The sequence below is a fragment of the Lissotriton vulgaris genome, chromosome 1_2 (genome assembly GCF_964263255.1).
Source record: "Lissotriton vulgaris chromosome 1_2, aLisVul1.2, whole genome shotgun sequence".
In the NCBI taxonomy this organism is placed as follows: Eukaryota; Metazoa; Chordata; class Amphibia; order Caudata; family Salamandridae; genus Lissotriton; species Lissotriton vulgaris.
This window is the reverse complement of record NC_141686.1, coordinates 356811984-356827309: the sequence shown is the minus strand read 5'-3', so window position 1 is coordinate 356827309 and position 15326 is coordinate 356811984. Positions and strand designations below refer to the sequence as shown.

Sequence of the window (15326 nt, the reverse complement as noted above, 5' to 3'; positions counted from 1 at the left end):
GCTTCCACCCAAAGCTACACGGAAGGAGACGGCTCCTTTAACTGGGCATACTCGGAGTTCGAAGCCCCGCCCCTGGATGACGCAGGACGCAGGATGAAAGACGAGAGTCGGGGTGTGATGACACCGAGGAAGAAGTTTGTGTGGTGTTTGGGGAACGAGAGAGGAGCGGAGAGGGAGCTGACCGAGAAACGGAGACCAGAGTGAGAAGAGCGGGAGGAGTTGAGGCGCCAGGAGGCCACCGTCCCCACGAGTCGGCCAGCCACACTCCCGGAGGGGTGTGGCTCAGTCAGGTATGGCAGGTGTGTCGAGCTGGGCGGGGCGGCGGGGAGACACCGTTAACAGCTAGTTCGTTTTTTTGAAGAACCAGCGCCTGTGGGCCACTAATTGTAAATACTGCGCTTCACTCCGTATGAATTCTCCCCCCCCCCTACCTATATCACACTTCCCTCACTGTCATTCACCGACGTCCATTGTGTAAAGACCCATTGTATATACACTTGAACAGCGGGGATCCCTCACTCCTTGGTTCCCCCCCTTGGGCATTGTACATAGAGGGCTGTTGCCTGACTGACCCTTATCCTTGCTCTCCTGCATGTCCTACGTGGAGAAACCCAGACAAAGCAGACAGGAGTGGGCCCCACGAGGAAAATATCTTCTAGATAAGACCCCCGGGTACAGCTGCAACAACGGACCCAGCTAGAATTTCCCCGGAACGGCTTACTTCAAAGAAAAAGAAAACCTTTATAAAAATAAAGCCATATTTACCTTGGTCCAGTCTCTGGTCCCTTCCTACTACCCCGCCACAACTGGTATCAGAAGTGGGATCTCCCCCTTCCATCCCATCACCTGAGATGGATCAACTCATTCAACACTAAATAAAGGGACAGGAGAAGCTGGAATGGGCCATTGAGCGCCAAATGTCTTCGGCCCAAGCTGACAGAGAAGTGTCCAAAATGCCATGGCTGCCCAGATAGAAGGATTACAAAAGGCAATACAAGAATCAGGGGCAACTCCTGTGGTAGAGCGACGGTCTCCCCTGCCCCACCCGTCAGGCATTGAAAAAAGAAGGGGGGGTTGGGCCCAGTGGGAAAGAGGGTAGGTCGGGCCACTGAATACTGAAGAACAAGGGAGTTTACCTAAGCCTCTGATGTTGATTCAAACAATGAATGCCTAAATAAGGATAAACAAAACTTTATTGGTTTATCCTGACATTGATTTATGTCAGTTTTCTTTTTAATTAATTATCAAATTCTTTTTATATCAAGACAGAACAAGACCGTCGTCAACTTCATGTATTGCCATACAATTTACAACACGGTGAAAAACAAATCATGAACATTTACAATGAAAAAACATAACAGTGAACATGTGATTATAAATACAAGAACAATGTGCTCATAGTTTCCAAGAATACATCAATGAACAGTTGCCAAAAACCAGTAATCCAAAACTGAATCGTCAGTGCAAATCCTGTGGGGCGAAAAAAGAGCTTTTTGAATACCACCCCAGTTCCTGATACAGTATCACTCTATTCTTATTTTAATCAGGGAATAGATGCCGTATAACATGCGAATGTCGCTGGCATTGAATGTCTTAAATGGATAAATGCCGACGCGTTTCAAGTCCCACTGTCTGATTCACAGGACTCTCATCAGGGCAGGATGAGTCAGATCCATGGGAACTGTCAGGCATGGCATTACAGAAGTACGTGGCAGGAGGTGATCCTGATGCCTTTCTCACCAATTTCGAAAGAGCCGCGAGGGCCTGTGGATGGCCCAAAGATAAATGGCCCTTTTTCTTAGCCCCTTTGTTGTCAGGAGCTGCCCAGGAGGCATACCAAGTAGCAAACCCTACCGGGGACACACCCTACAAAGACATAAAAACCATAATACTGGACCACCTCGGGCTAGACGAGGAAGCCTATAGAGTCCGGTTCAGGAAAGAGAAGGGGGTCCAGGGAGAAAACCCCAAGACCCTGTTTTTTAGGCTAAAAGCTGCAGCCGACACATGGCTACGACCAGAAAGAAGAAGCAAGGAGGAAATCATGGATAGTATATATTTGGAGCAATTCATGGAAGCACTCCCATATGGAACACAAAGGTGGCTGAGACAACATTCCGGATTAACACCAGCCCAAGCCATCGAAATGGCCGCCAATTATTCCAGGGCCCAATCCCGAACTCTTCCTTGGGACGCGGACGCTGAAAAGACATCGAAAACTTCACAGGCACCAAAGATTAAAAAAAAACCAAACTGGGGCTGGATCCCTTAGACCCAGACCCATCAAGATGGAAATTCCTCTAATGAAAGGACCACAATGTTTTGATTGTGGGGAATGGGGCCATATTGCACGCCTCTGCCCCAGGAGAAAAGCACCCAAAGTACCCATGGAGGTGGGATACGTCCCGAGAGCCGTGATGTACACCGCAGAGATGGGGCCATCATTTTATGTACAAGTCACTATCAATTGCATAAGTATAAGGGCTCTGCTCGACTCAGGGTGCTGGCAATCAGTAGTACAAAAAGCACTAGTACTTCCAGAACAGGTTCTCCCAGACAAGCTAGTACACATCAGATGTGTTCATGGTGATGTGAATCCTTATCCCTAGCACAAGTAACCCTCCATCCCATGGGAAGGCCCCCTTGTACAGTGAAGGTAGGAGTAATAGGGTCCCTACCTGAGGACCTCATCATAGGGGTTGATAATCCCGTTTTTTGTCCCTATTTCAAACAGAGGTAAGGGAGGTCACAAAAGTAAAGGAGAGCCGAGCATCGGCGCTGATTGCTTCAGAACACTGGGTATTAGATCGCAACTTTAGATTTGCACAAGCTAACGATGCCACCCTATTTAACGCCTGGGAAATGGCCCCTGTAGCCCAGACCAACCCCAATACACCGTTCTCATAGTTGATCATAGAGAACGACTTATTGTATAGGGAGGGAAAAGCTGGTGAACTCTGCCAGTTACTGGTACCAAAGGCCTTCAGGAAGCAAATCCTCTTCTATGCCCATACCCACTTAACGGCAGGACATACGGGATCGGAAAAAAACCTACTGAGTATTTAAAAAAGTTTTTACTGGCCAGGCATTTATAAGGAGGTCTCTGAGTACTATAAAACATGCGAGGTGTGTCAAAAAAGGAATCTCTGTAAACCCCCAGCAGTACCTTTACAGCCACTCCCATCATAGGGACTCCTTTTGAAAGAGTGGGTATGGAAATTATCGGGCCCCTTCCCAGGACAGCCAAGGGCAACACATGCGCGTTGGTAATAGTGGACTATACCACACACTTTCCTGAGGCCTTTGCGCTGCGTGCCCCTACAACAAAGAACATAGCTGAGAAATTCTTAGAACTGTTCTCGAGAGAGGGGTTCCCCAAGGAAATACTAACCGACCAGGGAACCCCATTCAGGTCTCGACTCATGAGAGAAACTGTTAAACCTAAAACAGATACGAACCTCGCATACCATTCCCAGACCGACGGTCTGGTGGAAAGGTATAATCGCTCCCTAAAAAGTACCTTACGAAAAATGCTGTCAGTAGAAAACAAAGATTGGGATCTACTTTTGCCTTTCGCCCTTTATGTACTTAGAACGCAGACTCAAAGTAGTACAGGGTATTCCGCTTTCGAGATGCTGTAGGGGCGACAGCCCCGATCTCTACTAGAGATAACAAAAGAAGCTTGGGAAAGGGAAGAAAAGGACGAACATAGGTTGATATTGGACTACACGCAACAGTTAAAGAGCAAGTTGGGAAAATTGAGGGACTTGGCTTATTCAAACATCGAGAAAAGCCAACAGCGGCAAAAACAATATTATGACCGTGGAAAGAAATAGAGAAGACTGTCAGTAGGTGATCGGGCTTTGCTTCTTTCACCATCATCCACCAGACAGTTCCAGAGCGAATGTATGGGACCCTACCCGCTCATAGTAACATTGGGCAATACCACCTGCCGGTTACAAATCTCCCGTGGAGAAAACAATGTTTTCACATAAATCTCCTAAAAAAAATGGGTGGGTGCAGTACCAAAAACTTCCCAGTTTGGATTACCCGTCACAACCAGTACCTCTACGTTAGGACAGTTACCCATGAATGAGGACTTATCACCTAAGATGAAAGAGGAGCTACTTACGGCCCTACAGCTCTTCGCTCCCATGTTCTCGGACAGGCCTGGGCGTACCAACCTCATCGCACATAGAATAGAGACAGAAGAAGGAAAACATGTCAAAATGAGACCATACAGAATACCCGCAGCAAGAAGGCAAGACATCAGATGAGAGGTGCAAGACATGTTAAAGCTAGGTGTGATACGCCCATCCCGAAGTAGTTGGTCGTCACCGATTGTCTCTAAATGCAATATCCTCTTGTGATGCATACCCAATACCCAGGGTGGACGAATTGATGGAGAGAATTGGAGAGGCTCGTTTTATCACTACGCTGGACCTAATGAAGGGTTACTGGCAAGTGCCCCTCAGGTAAGAGGACAAATGTAAGAGCCTTTGCCACCGACGAGGGACTCTTGGAGTTTAACGTCCGGCCATTCGGTCTCCATGGGGCCCCGGCAACCTTCCAGAGATTGATGAATGAAATACTCCGGCCTTACACAATGTTCTGTTCAGTATATCTTGATGATATAGTCATTTTTAGCACCTCATGGTCCGAACACCTAACCCATTTCCAAGCCATCTTAACAGCTCTGACAACAGCAGGCCTGCATGTTGGACTTGGCCCTTCTGGCAGGTTCACCCCTGAACTTTTTGCATTTGAACTCTGAAATAATTATAATGATTTCTGGTCTTGGCGCACTTTAGCACTGTGGCGCAGTGTAAAGTGTGTGCGCTCTGAGTGCGTGTGTGAGATTTGCCTGCCCTTCCATAGGAATGCATGGGGAATGTGTGTGTCCCTGGTAGTTCCTGATGCGTGGAGAGTGCAGATGCAAGTTTGGTATGTGCAGACTCGTGTAATTAAATGCTGCGCAATGATGTATGCGGCGTGATTGTGTCGAGTGTGGAAGTGCCACTTCTAGAAGTTGGCATGTTTGTGTAATTTGTGTCTGGCTTGTGATTGGCTGGAGCTGGCTGGTGAGCCTGGCTCCATGAATCATGATGAGTCTACCCTGGTGGTGAGTGTTGAGATTGGCATGAGTGATGTGAGGGAGGAGTACACCTGGGACCTGAATAGGGCTGGGCTTTCCCCACACAATGCTGGCTCCGCCCCCTGTGGTGCCTCTAATGACCCTAGCCTGCCTACTGAATGGAAAGGGTGGCTGAGGAAAACAAAGTGCTCCAAAACCAGCTGCGACTGGTTTTTCCCCCACCCTGCACCCTGAGACAAAGGGATTCACTGTATAAAAAGAGGCTATGACCGCTTGTAAAATGTTCTTGTTTCTGACTGGAATCTACCAGGGGCGTGCTGCTGCTGGGGCCCAGGGAAAGGCTTGCCTCCCTGGGCCCTGCCCAGCCCCTGGATATCCTGGAGGCCTGGTGGACTGTTCTCTTCCTTGATCCTTTTCCTGAGGGGGGCTGCTGCTGCTGGGCACCAGGAGGACCACCACTGGGGATTGCCTCCCTGCCTAGGAGGCCCCTGTGAGCTGGGTCTGGACCCAGCCTTGCCCCCCACCTCCTGAAGGACTTTGTTGCTGGACTTTTGGGCCACCCGCGCCTGGGAGCGCTTTATTTGGCCCCTAGCGCTTGAGAGTGCTTTATTTTGTCCCTAAGCGCTTGGTAGCGCTTTCGTGTTACCCTCGCAGGAGCCCACCCTGCAGGTTTGGCCCATATCTGTGTATTTTCTGAGGGTGCCCACCCCTCGTCTGCCCGGGGAATATTGCCTGTGTGAGGGAAGCCACTGGCATCAACCAAAGGCCGCGCTGGGATCGGGGGAGGAGCCGAAGAAGCAGGAAGCGGCGGGAGCCTACTCCGCGCTCCTGCCCTGCCCAAGATCACCGTCGCCATCCACCCCCCCCCCCCTCCCCCCGGGGCGCCCAAGAGCGAGGGAGAGCCCCGGAGAAGCGAGAGGAGGCCACGACATTAGAGAGTCCTGAGGAGCGGGAGCTCTCCAGACAGCCGCCGCGAGACCCGGTGAGTTCCTTGAAGGAGAGGGGGCGTCGGGGCACATTGCCGTTGCCCGCCCCTCTCCTCCAGTGCGAGTCCCGCAGTGTTGAGAGGCCCGTGGGGCCTCCCTTGAGTCTGAGTCCCCCGAGCGGGACTCCAACAGGCGCATTTTGTTTAAGAGCCCAGAGAGGCTCAGGCGGCATTACTTAAGGTACTGAGCCCGGAGAGACTCCAGGCGGCCTATCTGATTTACGAGCCTGAGAGGCTCCTGGTGGCCATTTGTTCTCGAGTCCCCCGAGAGGGACTCCAACGGAGAAGGGGGCATTGTTCTTCGAGTGAGAGCGGCCCCGGAAGGCAGCAGGCCGCTCCCACTTGTCCCCCAGTTATTCTCGAGCCAACGAGGCCCCTAAAGGACACACGTGTTTTGGCCAGAGCCTGCGAGGCTCCACCGTGTTGGCCACATTATCCCCCCAGTTGCCCTGCACTTAGTGGGCAGCTGCTCCGTTTAGGCCCCCTGCATTCTTGTTTGGCTGCCCTGACATTTGGGACACAGGGCGTCCTAGCCCCAGAGAGGCCAGGTGGCCTGGGGACAAGTAAGAGGTTGTGGCTTATGTAATTTCTGCAAAATATTCTGTGCTGCACCTCTGAATGTGTTTTTATGCGTCATGTGCTTTTTCCTAGACCACTGAATGTATGTTTATGCATCATGTGTTTCCCTTCCCTACACCTCTGAATGTTGTGATGCATCATGTGTAATGTGTTCTTGCCTATACCCCTAAATGTATGGTGATACTTAGGTGGTTGTTCTTTCTAGTACAGGTGTTGCTAAAGAAGTCCAGGTTACCTGCGTAATATTCTCCTAAGGTTGTTAGGGTTGCGTAGGTGGTACTTACCTGTTAGCAGTGATTACTGGTTGTGTGCTCTATTTTCTATTTTTGTGCTACAGTGATCATCATTCTATGTTCTACAAAGTGCTATTTCTAAACAAGTATTCTAGTTCAAAAAGTGCATATTCCTGACAGTGGTCCATGTGGCCCTGTCCTGTACATATCCCCTGTAAAATCTGCCCATGCCTGTTGGCACATTGTAAAGTGTGTGTTTTTATCTAATGTGCTTTGTAATACAAAGGCTATTTTTACATATACCTTGTGTGGAGTTCCTTTTGTGGGGGGCCTGGGATGTTGTTGCTGGTGGGTGCGTGTGCAAATGCTTTACACATCGCCTCTGAGATAAGCCTGACTGCTCGTGCCAAGCTACCAAGAGGGTGAGCAGGGGTTATCTTGGCGGGTGACTTCCTTGCCCTGACTTAGAATGGTGGTTTCTGCCTGGCTTTGGCGCAAGCCTTAGCCAACCAGAAATCGCCATTTCTAACACTGCATATAAAATCCAAGAAGTCAAGGGCAGCCTTCTCCAAGGTGAAATACCTTGGATTTATGTTGGGAGTCATTGCGCCTTAAGAAGAAAAGGTCAAGGCAATAGTAAAAACCCCTTTCCCATCCTCCAAAAGGGAATTAAGAGCCTTTTTGGGGTGGATTGGATAATATAGAAGATTTCTGCCTAACTTTGCTGAAACGGCTAGTCCTCTCACTGATAAAGACACACACCACGCTGAACTCTAACTCCCCACTGAGACTGCCAGACAGGAATTCAAAGACCTAAAAAAAGGCCATAACCACTAGTCCTGTACTCATATCCCCTAACTTTGACAAACCGTTCTTCTTGGCCACTGATGCCTCCAATACAGGTATAGGGGCCGTGCTCACTCAGATATGACCCGACAAATTAAAACACCCCATTCTCTACATTAGTAGGAAGTTGCACCCACGGGAAATCAAGTACCCTACTATAGAAAGAGAATGTCTGGCCATACGATGGGCTGTGGACAAGCTAAAGTATTATTTGGAAGGGCAACCCTTTGTCCTCTATACTGACCATGCTCCACTACAGTGGATGTACAAGAATAAATCACAAAATCCCAGAATACTCAGGTGGTTCTTGTTTTTACAGCCCTTCTCCTTTAGCGTTAGGCACAAGAAAGGCAAAGAAAATTGTAATGCAGATTTCCTGTCCAGATTTTGTTCTCTCCCCGAGTGGGAGAAACCAGGGGGGGGAGGTGTGTAGCAGGGGGCCAGACTCATAGACCCCCCCCCCCCCCAACAACTGAATGGTGGGTCGCTGACTCTACAAATCTCCCCTCTCTTTACTTACCCCAGAGCGAGGGGAACACGGACACAGAACTGCTCTGGAAAACACAAAGCTACACGGAAGGAGACGGCTCCTTTAACTGGGCATACTCGGAGTTCGAAGCTCCGTCCCTGGATGACGCAGGCCCAACCAGGTTGGACAACAAGGAAGAAGGATGAGACTCGGGGTGTGACGACACAGAGGAGGAAGTTCATGTGGTGTTTGGGGAACGAGAGAGGAGCGGAGAGGGAGCTAACAGAGAAACGGAGACCGGGGTGAGAAGAGTGGGAGGAGTTGAGGCGCCAGGAGGCCACCATCCCCACGAGTCGCCCAGCCACACTCCCGGAGGGGTGTGGCTCAGTCAGGTACGGCAGCATGTCTCGAGCTGGGTGGGGAGGCGGGGAGACTCCGCTAACAGCTAGTTCATTTGTTTGAAGAACCAGCGCCTGTGGGCCACTAATTGTAAATACTGCGCGTCACTCCCTTTGAATTCTCCCCCCCCCCACTACCTATATCACACTTTCCTCACTGTCATTCACCGACATCCATTGTGTAAAGACCCATTGTATATACACTTGAACAGCGGTGATCCCTCACTCCTTGGTTCCCCCCCTTGGGCATTGTACATAGAGGACTGTTGCCTGACTGCCCCTCATCAATCAATCAATCACGGCATTTGTATAGCGCGCTACTCACCCGGGAGGGTCTCAAGGCGCTGGGGGAGGGGGTAAGTTACTGCTCGAACAGCCAGGTCTTGAGCTGCTTCCTGAAGGAGAGATGGTCCTGGGTTCGCCGAAGGTGGGTGGGGAGGGAGTACCAAGTCTTGGCTGCCAGGTAGGAGAAGGATCTTCCTCCGGCGGTGGCTCTGCGGATGCGTGGCACGGTGGCGAGGGCGTGGCTGGTCGATTGTAGCTGGCGGGTGGGCGTGTAGAAGGTCATGCGGTCGTTGAGGTACTTGGGGCACAGGTCGTGAAGGGCCTTGTGTGCGTGGGTGAGGAGTCTCAACGTGATTCTCTTGCTGAAGGGGAGCCAGTGCAGGTCTCTCAGGTGTCCGGTGATGTGGCTGTGTCGGGGAATGTTCAGGATGAGTCATGCGGAGGCGTTCTGGATGTGTTGGAGTCTTTTTTGAAGTTTGGCTGTGGTTCCGGCGTAGAGGGTGTTTCCGTAGTCCAATCGGCTGGTGACGAGTGCCTGGGTGACGGTATTCCTGGTTTCAGTGGGGATCCATCTGAAGATCTTGCGGAGCATGCGCAGGGTGTTGAAGCACGATGACGAGACGGCGTTGACTTGTCTGGTCATCGACAGGGAGGAGTCCAGGATGAAGCCCAGGTTCCGTGCGTGGCCGGGGGCCACCAGGAGTCGTCCCAGGCGGAGGGTGATGACCCCAGGATGAGGACTTCCGTCTTGTCTGAGTTCAGTTTAAGGCGGCTGTTCTTCATCCAGTCGGCGACGTCTTTCATCCCTTCGTGTAGGCCGGCTCTGGCGGTGGTGGGGTCGTTGGTTAGGGAGAGGATCAGCTGGGTGTCGTCGGCGTATGAGATGATGTTGAGGTTGTGTTGGCGTGCGATAGCAGCGAGGGGGCTCATGTAGACGTTGAAGAGGGTTGGGCTGAGTGAAGATCCTTGTGGTACGCCGCAGATGACTTCGGATCTGAACGGGGGGAGGCGGACACTCTGGGTTCTTCCGGCGAGGAACGAGATGATCCACTCTAGTGCTTTCTCTCGGATTCCGATGTTGTTGAGGCGTTTCACTAGGGTGCGGTGGCAGACAGTATCGAACGCCGCAGAGAGGTCCAGGAGGATGAGGGCCACTGTTTCCCCGTTGTCGATCAGGGTTCTGATGTCGTCGGTGGCTTTGATTGGGCGGTCTCGGTGCTGTGGTTGGCCCGAAACCAGGACTGTGAGGGATCGAGGGATCCGTTCGTCTCGAGGAAGGCGGCGAGCTGTCTGTTGACGGTCTTCTCGATAACTTTGGCCGGAAAAGGAAGGAGCGAGATGGGATGGTAGTTCTTGAGGTCGGTGGGGTCTGCCGTTGGTTTCTTCAGGAGGGCGGTAAGCTCGGCGTGCTTCCAGCTCTCCGGGAAGGTAGCGGTGTGGAAGGAGGAGTTGATGATGTCCCGGAGACGGGGTGCGATGACGGAATCGGCCTTGTTGAAGACGTGGTGGGGGCAGGGGTCGGTTGGTGATCCGGAGTGGATGGAGTTCATCGTGCGGGTGGTGTCTTCGGTGCTGATCGGGGTCCAGTTGCAGAGGGTGGTGGTGGCGGGCGTTGGTTCGGCGGGAGGGTGCGTGGACTGTGCGTCAAAGCTGTTGTCTACGTCAGCGATCTTGCGGTGGAAGAACGAGGCGAGTGAGTTGCAGAGGTCTTGCGAGGGAGTGATGTCGTTGTTTCCGGCGCTGGGGTTGGAGAACTCTTTGACGATGCTGAAGAGTTCCTTGCTATCGTGGGCGTTGTTGTCCAGTCGTTCTTGGAGTGCTGACTTCTTGGTGGCGCGGATCAGCTGATGGTGTTTGCGGGTGGCGTGCTAGAGGGCGGTCCTGTTGTCTGTGGTCTGGTCGAGCCGCCAGGCTTTCTCGCGGGTGTGGCAGTTCTTCTTGGATTCCTTGAGTTCATCGGTGAACCAAGGGGTTTTCTTGCTGCCGGGTCTGCTGGGAGGGTTCTTTAGTGGTGCGAGGTCATCGGCGCAGGCGGTCAGCCACTTGGTGAGGTTGCTGGCTGCTTCGTTGGGGTCCGTTGTGCTGGTGGGAGTGTTCTGGCTGAGGGAGGTGGTGAGCTGCTCGGCGGTGATCTTGCTCCAGCTCCGGCGGGGAACCCGTTGCGGGTGGTGGTGGGTCGTAGTTCTGCTGAAGCTGAAGTGGACGCAGCTGTGGTCGGTCCAGTGGAGTCCGGTGGAGTGGCTGAAGGAGATGTGCTTGCTGGATGAGAAGACGGGGTCAAGTGTGTGGCCGGCGTAGTGGGTGGGGGTGTTCACCAGTTGCTTGAGTCCGAGGTTGGCGAGGTTGTCCAGCAGGGCGGTGGTGTTTCTGTCATTGTTGTTCTCCAGGTGGAAATTGAGGTCTCCTAGGAGGATGTAGTCGGCGGAGGGGAGGGCGTGCGGGCTGATGAAGTCGGCGATGTCTTCGCTGAATTGTGTGCATGGTCCCGGGGGTCTGTAGATGAGGGTGCCTCGGAGGGTGGTCTTGGGTTCGGTGTGTATCTGGAAGTGGAGGTGTTCGGTGGCACTGAAGGTGTCGTCGGAGTTAGTCGAGATGCGGATGGTGTTCTTGTGTACGATGGCGATGCCTCCTCCCGTCTGGTTGACGCGGTCCTTCCGGGTGATCTTGTATCCGTCCGGGATGGCTATGGCGATGTCGGGCGCTGAGGAGGCGTTCATCCAGGTTTCGGTGAGGAAGGCGACGTCTGGTGCAGTTGTGCCGAGCAGGTCCCAGAGTTCCATGGTGTGCCTGTGGATGGAGCGGGTGTTGAGGAGGATGCACTTCAGGTGGTTGCTGCTGGTGCTCGACTTGGCCGGGGTGGTGCAGGTCCGGAGGCAGGTGAATCGACAAGCTTTGCAGGTGAAGGGTCCGTGGGTGCGTCTCGGGGTGGCTCGGTAGCAGGTGGGGTTCCGGCCGGCGTTGAGTGCGTTGAGGGTTGTAAGTCCGTCGTGTAGGCTGGTGTTCTCGGGGTCCAGGGGTCCTGGCGCGGTCCAGGCGCAGACGGGTGCAGACGGGCTTGCCTTTGGCACGCCTTCGGCGCACAATCGGCGCGCCCGCTGCGCGTCAACGCTGCGCGTACGTGAGGGCAGCATAAGTAGGGAGCCGGGTGGGCGGATCAGCTGGTTTGCGGGAGCGGGGCGGCGAATGGGCTGGCGGGGGGCGGGCCGCAGGGAGGCAGCGGCAGGAAGAAGCTGGTGCGGGTGGGCGGCTCAGCGGCGGCATGGTCGCCCGATCACGAACTGAGAGCAGGAAGCGGCAGCAAGGCAAAGGCAGGAGCAGCACAGGAGCGTGGGGGCGACCAGGCCTGAACACAGGTTCTGCAGTCGCTCCTTTCTCTCCTGCATGTCCTACGTGGAGAAACCCAGACAAAGCAGACAGGAGTGGGCCCCACAAGGAAAATATCTTCTGGAGAAGACCCCCGGGTACAGCTGCAACAACGGACCCAGCTAGAATTTCCCGGGAAAGACTTACTGCAAAGAAAAAGAAAACCTTTATAAAAATAAAGCCATATTTACCTTGGTCCAGTCTCCGGTCCCTTCCTACTACCCGGCCACGGTTTGTTTATACTATCTTTAATCAACTTTTTTGTTAAGTATTTAGATTGTCTCGATAGATTCAGGGAAGTTCTCATTTCATCTGGGGGCGACAAATCATTCAGGATATAAAGAAAGTATTTTTATCATTTGCCTATTAAGAGGACTTTGCATGAGCGGTTTTGCCTTTATATTCATCAAGCTCAATTTTAAATTTGATTTTGCTCTCTTCATCATCCCTTTCCCGCCAGTGTCGACGCAATGCAGGTTTTGCCTCCTTTAACTCTGGCTTGTACCAGGGTACTGGTCTGGTGCGGTTTATAACACGCTGTTGGATTTGCGGGGGTGTGGGACACTAGCATGTCTGAGCCACAGAGTGGATTATTTTTCTTTGGAGAGAAGGTCTTCAATTGATGGTAAGTGGAGCGGGGGTGGGATTGTGAGAGTGTTGATAACACTGGCTCTGTATTAATGTGTCGCCATGTGTGTATGGTTTCATTTGCTGCTTCTGGATCATGTTAGAAAAAACTACTGGAATACAACGCTGATCAAATACTGACCGGACTGTAAGCAAGGAGGGATGATTATATTGGGTCGATTCAAATCATACGCCTAGATCAGATCTAAGGGATTTCGTTTTATGTGACCTGAGCATATAATGTGTTGGTGTAAACTCAACAACGCCATTAACTCAGCAAATTCATTATCTTTAGGGTCCGAGTTGTCGTCATCAATTCCAAAATTGAGAAAGGGAAGCAGATCTACACCTCAGTTTGAGTAACTTGTAAAAGAGAAGTGTGGGTCCACAGGAGAATAATTGCTGCTATCTCACTCCTTCCTCTGAGCTTGTTCTCTTTTGGTTATCTTCGGGTATGGCTTCTGGAGATCTGGAGTAGATTCCTCTGACAACCAGGTTTCAGTTAAGAACAGGATATCTGGTTTAGAAGATTCTAATAATTTGAGTGTTTCCACCTTATCTTTGCCTAGGGAGGGTGGGTTTAGTAAAGCCGCTTTTAACGATTCCTCAATCTGAGGATGTAGAAGAGTCTTATTGTTTGTTGGTCGGGAGTGAGGGCTGTTGAGTACCAGATTATTCGATATGTGTAGCTAGCATACTTGCCATTTGCTTCTAAAGTCGAGACAAGCATGCGGGAGATACTAAAATCTGTGTACCTGAAAGACAATAGATCTTATGCTGAAGATGACAAATATTGAGTATACTATGGGATTCCTGGTCCCAGCGGATGCAGCCAGGTGTGCCTGGCAGCAGACAGGCTTGTCTTTGGCAAAATGTTTGCAACACACACGCAAAATGTTTGCAACAAACAAGCACACCTAAAAAATGGCTCTTTAAAAAGTCCATTCAATTGTGTACTCAGATGTGACACAACTCCAACTCTCACTTGTACAGCCTCACACCTAATTTATAAATGGATTAATGTAACAAACTAGATATCTCTTAACCACATCTTCAATGCTGCACAATGACACAGGCATTGTGCTCTGCCGTGCACACACACACACACACACACACACACGTGAAACACAATTGATCTCCAGGCACAAAGACCTACACACTGCCAATAAAGTAATCAGGCGGATCAGTCGCTTACACACTCCTATAGATTCAATCCTCTTGTTGGACTTGGCCCTTCCTGCTGGGTCATCCCTAAACTTTTTGCCTTTTTCCTCCTATATTTCCTCTGACCTGTTTTTCTTGGTCTAGGACTCTGGGCACTTTACCACGGCTGACCCGTGCTAAAGTGCATATGCTCTCCCTGTTGTGAATTGTTACATTGATTGGTGTCCATGTTTGGCTTATTTGGTTTACTGTCAGTCCCTAGTCGAGTGCACCAGGGGTGCCAGGGCTTGTAAATACAAATGCCGCTAGTGGGCTTGCAGCACTGGTTGTGCCACCCACAGAAGCGGCCTAGCAAAATGTGTCTGAGGTCTGCCATTGCAGAACCTGCGTGCAGTCTGGTACTGTCATGCTGGCTGGGCAAGTGCACACACTTGCCAGCCCCTAAACCTTCCCTTAACTTCATATTAGTCACCCCTATGGTAGGCCCTAGGGCAGGGTGCATTGTAAGTGTAAGGTAGGACAAGCCCTGATGTGTGTGGCATGTCCTAATAGGGAATTACAGCCAAATTCGATTTTCACTATTGCAAGGCTACCTGTTCTTAGGCCAAGATGGGCTGCTGGAATTATTACACTCTATAATCCCTCACTCTGCTGCCAGGGGCGCCGCCCCCTCTTCCTAGGATCCGAGGCGCTGTGCCCTGCTGACCCGACCCGCACTGCAACGTCGACCTCCTGACCCGAGCCGAGCCGTCGCTCTCATCAGCCCAGGAAGACACCGCGACGCGGGACCACCAGCTGACCCTGCATTGCTGCCTCGACCCCCTCGACAAGATCTCAAAGGTACTGTTCCCCAGCCGCGGGGCGAACGTCCTGCCTTAAAAGCTTGCACCTCTCTGTGTCCCTCTGTTGTCCCCGGGAGCCCCGCAGCGTGTGAACTAGAGCCGCGGTACGGGCCACCACTCCAGCGAGGCTCGCACCGCTCTGTGACCTTCTGTGCCCCCGGGAGCCTCACAGCTGCAACCTGCACCGCGGTACGAGCCGCCCCCCTCCAGCGAGGCTCGCACCGCTCCTGGCCCCCCGAGGCCCCCCCTGACACTCCCCGTGGCCGGCGCCCCCTCCGCATCGAGTCCCACACAGCCGTGTGACTCATACTGAGAGCCAGACCCGGTCGTGCCCTTCGCCACTCACGCCAGAAGCGTGAGCTTTGGCAGGCCGGGCCCGATTTTCTTGCAAGAGGTGCACAGAGGAGCTGGGAAGCACACAAAAGCGCTAAGGAGCCCTG

The 15326-nt window shown here is 52.2% G+C and overlaps 1 protein-coding gene across 1 annotated transcript in view; it reads right to left on the bottom strand.

Annotated features, from left to right (window-relative positions):
• LOC147736824 (uncharacterized) overlaps positions 1 to 15326 on the bottom strand; it is a 59097-nt gene that overhangs the window by 32757 nt on the left and 11014 nt on the right. The window lies entirely within an intron of this gene.